Source organism: Haemaphysalis longicornis, unplaced genomic scaffold, assembly GCF_048455015.1.
Source record: "Haemaphysalis longicornis isolate Haplotype H1 unplaced genomic scaffold, Haemaphysalis longicornis Haplotype H1 scaffold_6, whole genome shotgun sequence".
NCBI lineage: Eukaryota > Metazoa > Arthropoda > Arachnida > Ixodida > Ixodidae > Haemaphysalis > Haemaphysalis longicornis.
The window spans coordinates 204,367,456-204,377,046 of NW_027526407.1; the positions used below are offsets into that span (position 1 = coordinate 204,367,456).

General features: G+C 46.1%; 1 long non-coding RNA gene across 1 annotated transcript; it reads right to left on the minus strand.

Moving 5' to 3' along the window:
* Positions 1-2,935: 2,935 nt before the first annotated feature.
* On the minus strand, positions 2,936-8,440 carry LOC144142171 (uncharacterized). The gene is made up of 3 exons (XR_013316869.1): positions 7,738-8,440; positions 6,187-6,460; positions 2,936-2,962 (listed from the first exon to the last, which is right to left on the minus strand). It is a non-coding gene; the product is annotated as an uncharacterized LOC144142171 (long non-coding RNA).
* Positions 8,441-9,591: the final 1,151 nt, after the last annotated feature.

Below are 9,591 nucleotides of genomic sequence, written 5' to 3' on the forward strand. Positions count from 1 at the left end.
GAGGCAAGAACCTCCAGGCGCGAAGCCCATGGAAACTAGCACAGCTGTGGCTTTCCACAGGAAGGTCCCAACGCTAATACCTGCTCTTCCACTCCGCTTATAGAGTTATAGTTACTCTCGCCGTCTACCGACTTTTTTTTTATATTTCTTCACGTTGACATTTAGAGCACTGGGCACAAATCACATTGCGTCAGCACCGACCAGCGGCCCTAGCAATGCTTTGTTTTAATTAGACAGTCGGATTCCCCCGGTCTTTGCCAGTACTGAGTCGGCTCTGTTCTGCCGGCTGAGGCAAGAACCTCCTGGCGGGAAGCCCATGGAAACAACAACAGCTGTGGCTTTCCACAGGAAGGTCCCGACGCTGGTCCGGGCTAGGTCATACCACTTATAGAGTCGTAGTTACTCCCACCGTCTACCCGCGCTTTTTATATTTCTTTACGTTGACATTCAGAGCACTGGCACGAATCACATTGCATCAGCACCAACCAGCGGCCCTAGCAATGCTTTGTTTTAATTAGACAGTCGGATTCCCCCGGTCTGTGCCAGATCTGAGTCGGCTCTGTTCTGCCGGCTGAAGCAAGAACCTCCGGGCGTGAAGCCCATGGAAACTAGCACAGCTGTGGCTTTCCACAGGAAGGTCCCGACGCTGGTCCCTGCTCGGCACCTCCGCTTATAGAGTCTTAGTTACTCCCGCCGTCTACCCACGCTTCTTTATATTTCTTCACGTTGACATTCACAGCACAGGGCAGAAATCACAATGCGTCAGCACCGACCAGCGGCGCTCGCAATGCTTTGTTTTAATTAAACAGTCGGATTCCCCCGGTCTGTGCCAGTTCTTAGTCGGCTCTTTTCTGCCGGCTGAAGCAAGAACCTCCTGGCGCGAAGCCCTTGGAAACAAGCACAGCTGTGGCTTTCCACAGGAAGGTCCCGACGCTGGTCCGGGCTCGGTCGCAGCGCGTATCCCAGGTAGCACAAAAGAGCTTAAAGACTTCTACTACCGCGATTTTTCAGGACGAAAGAAACGGCTTGCAAACATCCCAGACAATCCGATCACGCATTCGTGACGTTTTTGAAAGGTCTTAAATCACGTCTTATGTCCAGCGGGTATTACTATTTCTAGACGATTTATTTACTCTCTTTAAAACATCCTCGAAAATCGGTTTAGAAGTGGGATTTTACTAGAGCTGTATAAGTCTGTTAATGTGACTTTTCAATCCGCATTTTAGAGGGTTAGAAGACGTTCTGATAATTCTGGTCTAGAAAAGGGATTTAGAAAGATGCTAAGAATCCCTTTCTTGGGATATTTAGAGCCGCTTTTTAGACGTATTAAATACGGCTTTATGAACCCCCCTCCCATACCCCCTCCCGCGGAGTTGATGCTGGGGGCGAATGCAGCGGCTTTGCTGCATGCATTCGCAATTAAAAGCCATTTGGTTCGAGCAAACATTTTATTGAGACCAAGCCATGGGGGTAATACTGAGGAGAAAAATATCGTTACAATTCAGAACACAATGCGGTGAAAGCGTCCTTTCCAGCTGCCAGAAGCATCTTATATAAAAACATTACAGTGGTCATACGAAAGAAAAAATTCTGTGCAAATAAAACACTGAACAAAAAAAGAGCAATGGAAGAAACTTGTGGCAACAAGTCCAGAACTCTACACTTTCTTATTTTCAAAGAAAGAATGGAGGGCAAACAGAACTCTGGAAACAAAAACAAAAGAAATCAATGCAAGAAACTTGTAAAATCAGGTCCATAACTGTGTGAACTTGCTTATGGATATTGGAAGGTGCGAATGAAGCACAAATAAAACACTACAAAAAAGGCACACGCAAGAAACTCTCACCATCACGTCCACAACTTGTACAGTTGTGTATGAATATTTGAAAGCAAGTATGCAGCACAAAAAAACTTTCGCGAAAAAATATAAATAGAAGAAAATTGTACCACCAGGTCCACAACTTTGTACATTTGTTTTTAAACTGAAACAATAAGATGCAAGCGCTTGTTCTACAAAAAATGATACCGACTTAGGAAAGTGAAACAATTGAACTGCGTTTATCTGATAGATCACATTGTAAAAATGTACCACGAAATTACTAGGCAGAATACCAGTGGTCGCCTGGAGCCAGCAGTGTTAAATACTTCCTTCCAAATAAAAAGCCACGTGCAGTATGACTAACAAAGCATCACCAGCGCGAGTGAATATATCTTAAATGCAAAAGCTTTTCTTCAATACACATGGTTCATACATGGTTGAAAAAAAGAAAACAATGCACAATTTTTCTAAACAAATAAAAAGCCATGTGCAGCACGACTAGCAAATATCACCAGTGAACCTATCTTCAAAGTGAACTTCAAAGTCGGCCGTGGCAAATAAGCCGGTTGCCAAAAAACCCGACGGAAACGCTACCTTAACCGAGCGTTTATATCAGTTTCGGGCAAACGACTTATTACCTAGACATCCCCCAAGAGAAATCCCAACAGACATTCAGGCTGTTGGACCGACAGCCAATCCGGAAATTCGGCATATCGGTCTGTTGGCCTGATGGCAGTCTGTCGGTCTGATGGCAGTCTGTTGGTCTGATGGCAGTCTGTTGGTCTGATGGCAGTCTGTCGGTCTGATGGCAGTCTGTCGGTCTGATGGCAGTCTGTCCGTCTGAATGCAGTCTGTCGGTCTGAATGCAGTATGTTGGTCTGAATGCAGTCTGTTGGTGAAGCTATAGGTCCGATGACGAGATTGACTTAGGACACATGCTGTGAGGTGTGGAACTGGTTTACAAGTTTGGCAAGTATGTAGGCCTTTTAGCAAATAAAAATACACAAGTTCATTTTGTGCTGCTCACTCATTTATTTGCACTGCCTGTCGCCGTGCTTTTGCGAAAGGTGCTTTCGCACCACCTTTAGCCTGGCTTCAGTGGGCTCCGCAGATGCATCCTGGCCACATAGATCTGAAAAAGAGCTGTAGATAGAGAGAATTAAGGGTTCAATGACCTTGTGAACAAAAGACCATGTGGTAAAAGGGTAACAAATATTGCCAAACAGGTTGCCAGTAAAAAGCAACACTTTGGGGTACAAACTAATACCCTGTAGCATTTTTTCTTGCAAGCTAACCCATGCTGGGCCCGCAGCAAACCATTATTCATGAATGGCATTCAGGCACAATAGAGAGTTTTAGCAGTCCGTCCGTTCCGTTGTTACCGGGTTGACCGGGACCGGTCTGCGCTTGCGCGCGCAGTAAGGGCGAGGAGGCCCGGACATGGCGAAGGCAGGCGTGCGGAACTAATCCCCCTACTGTGAAGAATGCCTAAGTGCCCAGACGGGTCCCGGTAAACACGCTAGCTACGTACGTGACGGAACGGACGGACTGCTAAAACTCTGATATGTGAGACCATTTATTGTGCCAGAAGTTTCATATTAGGGGATGCTTGCTTTTGCGAAATTATGAGTTAGCTATGAGTTCTGATGCCAGATATCACATGCAATACCTTTCAGGGATGTGACCTTCTCTGGTGTCAGGGCTGGTTTGGGCTTCGTTTTTGCATGGTCCTTGTTCACTTCGTTCCGGTGCTACATTAATCTTCTGTGCAGATTGCCTGTTTCGCCAATGTACACTGATTTGCATTCGGCGCACGGAATCTAATAAACAACACCTGGAAGCTTGAAATGTGAGAGGGGGTCTTTCACACTGACAATGTCAGAACGTAGCTTGCTAGTGGGCACGTGCACGATGTGCACACTGTGTTTCTTGAAAATGCGTGCAAAAGCTTGATTGATGTGTAGGACGAGAATTGCAGCACGTCTTGACACAGGCCTTGTGGACGCTTCTGCCTGCTAATGTCAATGCGGATTCCTGCTAGTCGCCCTCTTAGCTTCTTTTTGAATACAATGCTTTAGGCAGCCACAAGGACTGCATCAAAACGTGCAGCAATTACCTACGTCCCACACATCAGTGAAACTCTCGCACGCGTTTTCAAGAAACGCAGTGCATACATCGTGCATGTGCCCACTAGCAAGCTGCGTTCTGACATTGTCAGCGTGAAAGACCCCCTCTCACGCTCCAAGCTTTCGGGTGTTGTTTATAGATTCCATGCCCTGAATGCAAATCAGTGTACATTGGCGAAACAGGCAATCTGCACAGAAGATTAACGCAGCACTGGAACGAAGTGAACAAGGGCCATGCAAAAACAAGTGCACTGGCAGAGCACCGTGAGAGGACGGGACACGTGGTCGACTGGAACAAGGCGAAATTACTGACAACTGAGTGCAATCTATCTTCTCGATTAGTGCTCGAGTCCCTCATCGTTCAGACGACGCCCAACATTATCAATATAATGGATGGCAATCCGCACCATATCTATGCAAACTCATTGCACTGCGTAATGCCAAATATATAGCTTCGTTTTCCACGACACATGCTCACCGTGAACAAGCACCAAACCGTTAAATGGGTTATTTGACTTGGTCAGTGACCTACGTTTCATCATTGCAATAATGCTTTTACCTGCCTACACGGCATTTTGTCAAACACTGGACTACACTACATGAGCCATTGCCGTTCTTAACCTGCACCAGAGTATATAACCTTTCACTACTGCTATGAAATAGACCCATAAACGCACTTCAATATGGCCTTTATATTTAGCTCTTGGAAACATGCATAATTTCACCTTTATGTTGCACCTGCTACAGCAGCAGGTAATATTCCAAAAACATGAAGAAAGAAAAAAACGGTAGTTTAACACGCCAAAGCTACACTCGGGATAAGGGGTGGAGTGTAGGGGAAGGCTTCGCATTAATTTTGACCACCTGGGTATTTTTGTGCGGACCGAAATCTCAAAACACAGGCGTCTTAACGTGTTGCCTCCATCTGAAAAGCGGCCACACCAACCGGTATGTAACCAACATTCGCCTCCACAGGACACCACCCTAGCCACTGCAGTCAGTTAAACATATGAAATAAAGCGAGCTTTGGAGTGCAAATGAAAATATTATTCACACGTCTTATTTTCCCAATTGATCTACCTTTTGAAATCCACCATGCAATCCCCCCTCCCCTACCGGCCTACCAAAACACCTTTGTCTCAAGAGGTAATCAGGCTGTTGTTAATGAAGTAAGTATTTACAATCCGAGACTTGCCACCGTTAAAGTCATGCACTTTGTTTTAGAGACAAGCCACATTAGCCATTTGCAGCACCAGGAGTTAATTGTGTTAAGATCAGATTGAAAGCATTGACGGTAGTAGTTGAAAGAAATTGTGTGATAAATTACAATATCATCTGCAAATAGACCTACATGGGAGGATATGCAACATGGTAGATAGACCAAGCAACCTGCCTGGGGGGACAACAAAGTGGCACGAGCAAAAGAAGTATACAGTTATTAGGAGAAGTAAACTGCATTTGAGAAGAATGAAAATCTTTCGCTCAAGTGAGGACATTAGGGTGAAGTTTGAAAAGTAGTCTGTAGTGTGCAATGCGATTGAATGCTTTACAAAAATCGAGAACTACCGCAGTTTGTAAGCCTGCGTCAATGGATCAATGTCGATCGTGAACAAATCCTGAAAGTTGTGTTTCTCAAGTAACCCTTGTGAAAACCGTGGTGATATTCGAATGTGATATTGTGATTTTATAAATAATTAGCCACCTGAGAGTGGATGACAACGCTCCCCGACCTTGCATATGTTGCTTGTTAGGGAAATTTAATGGTGAAGTACAGTCTCCTGATTTAAAGATTGGTGCTACCTCGACTATCTTCCAATTATTGAGAATAGTGCCTGTCATGAGAGACTGCGAAAAAAGCGCTGTCGGAATTCTACAGACTGCGGGATGTACTTTTCGGTATAGTATGATTAATACCAGTATGATCTTAAGTAGATAAAATTGTTAGCTTACTTAAAATGGAAAGTAGTTCTACACCAGTTTTTATTGCAAGTTCAAAACAATATCGAGAGATCCTAAATGTTTGCTTGGCTTGATTACATACGAATACTTGCTTCAAAGTCAGTCCAATTTCTCTTTTTGCCCTTTAGTCATCGGCCCCAGATTCTCTTCAATATCTCTGCTAAGCAATGACACACTCCAAACGCACAACACTGCTTCATGAAAATGTTTCAAATAATCAGAGGCCACAGCACTGATAACAGGTATACATCATGGCAGGTTCCACAACATGCAATAACTAACCTGAAAGTACATAATCGGTGGGTGCACCGGTATGGCAGGAGTGCCTGGACCGATGTGTCGAGCAAATGCGCTGGCTTCTGAACGGGTGGTCCAAGTGGCCAGATGATGGATGAAGGAATGATCATTCCTGGCGGCAAAGCGTACTGATCCCCAACGAAAGGCCAGGCAGTACTTGGGTACAGCAGGTGCAGTGTCGGTTGGCCAAGGGAGGCCCTGGCAAAGCCTTTGAAACTGGATTGGAAGGCAGCCGACCCAGGACAGCCAGCAGCAGCACCTGCAGGTGCATAATCTGAGTGTGCTGACACTTGTTGAAATACAAGAAGAGCACACACAAAGCACGAATGCTTACATCAAGTAGATTTTTAATCGCTTAAAGACAGTAACCTCCAAGGCACTAATAAGAACAATCCCGGAACACCCCAAGTGAAATTTAGGTCACAGTAAGAATGTATTTAATAGACCCGCAGGTACTGTGAGTGGGGTATGCATGATATATGCAAAGCTCACTGCTGAGCTAATTTGCATGGATGTCTGACTTGTATCTGCACGTTCAATTCTCAAATATAAATCGAGTTGAGTGAGTGCCTACAGCTTTCTTGTTAGTCTGTATGGCCTGCGGTTTTGCGAAAATGAGAACTTGCGAATTCGCTAAGTTTTCTGCACTAATTTAAACAATAAATATGCCTCTGATATCAAGCCCCAGACTTCCCGAGAGCTACTCTGACGGAATCGGCAGGCGCCTCGTAGGCGTTGTGAAATCTCCCCCACTACCCCGAGACAAATCTCCCCCACTACCCCGAGACTATGCCAGCTCCCTGCGAGGCCACATGCGCGCATTTCACCTTCAATTTGCACGTATGTGAATTCTATACCTCCATGAACTCTCAGACGGGCGTCGTCATATTCGCGCCGGACTCGTGAAGCTCGGCAACTTCAGGCGTCGTGAAATCGCCGCCCTCACTCGCTGGCGCGCGGCCCGAACTCTCACCGTTTCTTGCCCTTGCATACTATTTTCTCTCCCTTGCACTTTGTAAATTCTCATCTGTTTCACTACACCTCCTGCGTCCTCATCTCTTGCCTGCTTTTCTTCCAGCACAACTCCGCCAGCACCCGGTCGACGCGTACGCTGTCGGGGTGCGTTGGCGAGCGATTTCACGACGCTGTGGCTGAGCGTCACGAGAACGGCACGCATATCGCGGCCCGAAGACCGCAAGGTCGCAACAGCGGCAGCCGGTCTCGCGAGCGCAATAGCTGCGAAGCGCAGTGCACGGAATTCGGGTAGGGGGGAGACTTCACACCACCTACGAGACGCCAGCCAAAGAATCAAGTGTACGCTTTCTTTTTTTTTTAGCAGCCGTGTACTACAGCGCGAGCATCGTAGCCAAGGTCTAGCTTCAGCGTAAATTGATGCTGACTTCTGCGCAATCGGTGGACTGGGCGCGAAACAAGTATGCTAAATCACCTAGGCTCTCAGAGTAAATGATATGGGGGTCTAGCGAACCACTGAACTCGTTCCAACCAAATACAGAATAAAAAAAAATGCGTACTTACCCTAGCAAAAACGATGTTTCCAACGTACAATTCTCCTTCACTGTCGTCTTCATCTCGCGGACACGAACAGGCAGCAGGCTTTGTTCGAACGCAATGTCATCCACTTTTGACGCGCACTATTTTATGCGGCGATGATCGTTCTTCCCGGGTCTCCATGTTCGACACACGCGTAGGTTGGAAGGGTAGACATCACCCATAAAGCTTTTATAACTATGATTTAAGCTTGAAATAGATAAAACTGAACAGCAACCACTCGGCACAACACGCCATGAACAAACACGCAAAAAGTGAGAGATAGTTGCCAGACTTCAATAGCAGCACCTTTATGTTTGACAGAAATTGTGTTAGTGCTGTAATATTGGTAACTATCTTTCTGATTTCAAAGTCTGAAAGGTGTTTATAACTTGAATTTGAGGTTTTTAAACGCAAAAGGGAATACACATAAAGTAACTGACATATATACTGATATTGTAAAGAAGTTTCGACGTTTGTTTTGGTTTTGTTTTCACGGCGGGCTTCTCAAGGGAGAAGGGGCGAGACAACAAGCTACTTTGGGTTTAGGAAGAGGGTGGGAAATGTCGGCGTGATGGAAAGCAAGCAACAGGCGCTTACCCTGGTCTTAAAAAAAAGAGCTAATAAAATCCTCGGCCGAAAAAAAAAAGCGAGGTTCGACGAGGAATCGAACCATGGACCTTCAAAACAGTAACCGGACGCGCTACCACTGAGCTATCTTTTTTTTTTTTTTTCTTTACTGCATGGAAAACTACCCTTAATACAGCCTACAAAAGTTATGAGTCATCCAAGAAGATGCATATCACAGCAGCTAAAATTAGCCGTTCGTTAAAACTCTGGCAGGCAGACGCACGCGTCCAACAGATGCAGCCATTCTGGTGGGTCACTTTGCGCCGCATAAATGCTCCGCACCAACGCAGTTTGCTCCCGAAAAATGGATTTCGTTGGGCGAGGGGGTTCCGCGTGCCTGTCCGTCATGCGGCACTTCCACAAGCTATACAATCCGATCACAACAAATATATCAGGGGGTCGGCTAAGACAACTGTATACTTACGTAAGTTGTCAACGAATCTTGTCGTTTGTGTCTAGTTTATGCTGCATTTTTGAAATTTTGGCTGTCCTAACGCTTATTTCTCACACACCGATCTTGCAGACGAGGCCACATTGCTAGCGCTGCAAGCGATTGAGCCAAAGCTCCCTTATTAGACTCAAGAAAAGCTATCGCAGGTCAACCCGACCTTTTCTGCGCAAGCCACGGTAGCCACGAATGAAATGGAATGTGCCGTTAGAATTCTGGCGTTGATAACGCTTGTTTGTCCGGCACCGTCTTGCAGACAAGCAACGTCGCGCTAATACTACAAGCGATGTCACTCCGGGCATGTCAGGCGCATCAAACCCGTCGTGTAAAACGACTGCTAACAGTGCGAAACCCTCTGAATTTGTAACAAGTGGGGATAATGCAAGGCAATATTAGATAGCGACCGAATCATGCTGTGGCGGCGACATAATAGGTACAGCAAACAGGTACCGTGGACGGCAGCGACGAGCGAAAAAGATTTTACAGGGGCCGCCCCGGGCGGCCTGTGCAAAAAAAAAAGATAGAACCCCTGCATACACGCCCTCGAAGAAAGCTGTACAGCCGATTCAGTTTGTTCTTGACGAAGAGCAACCGAGGCTGCAGCAACAAACTATTGTGCTTGCCGTGGTATGAGCCAAAGCATATCTTGACATCGTTATGTTATCGTCCGTCTGCGACGCTGCTGTTTAGGCCCTAAAAAGCACCTTCAGGGCGTCTGTCGGTTCTGTCTGATGGTGCGCTCGCGCCGCTGATTACCAACAAGG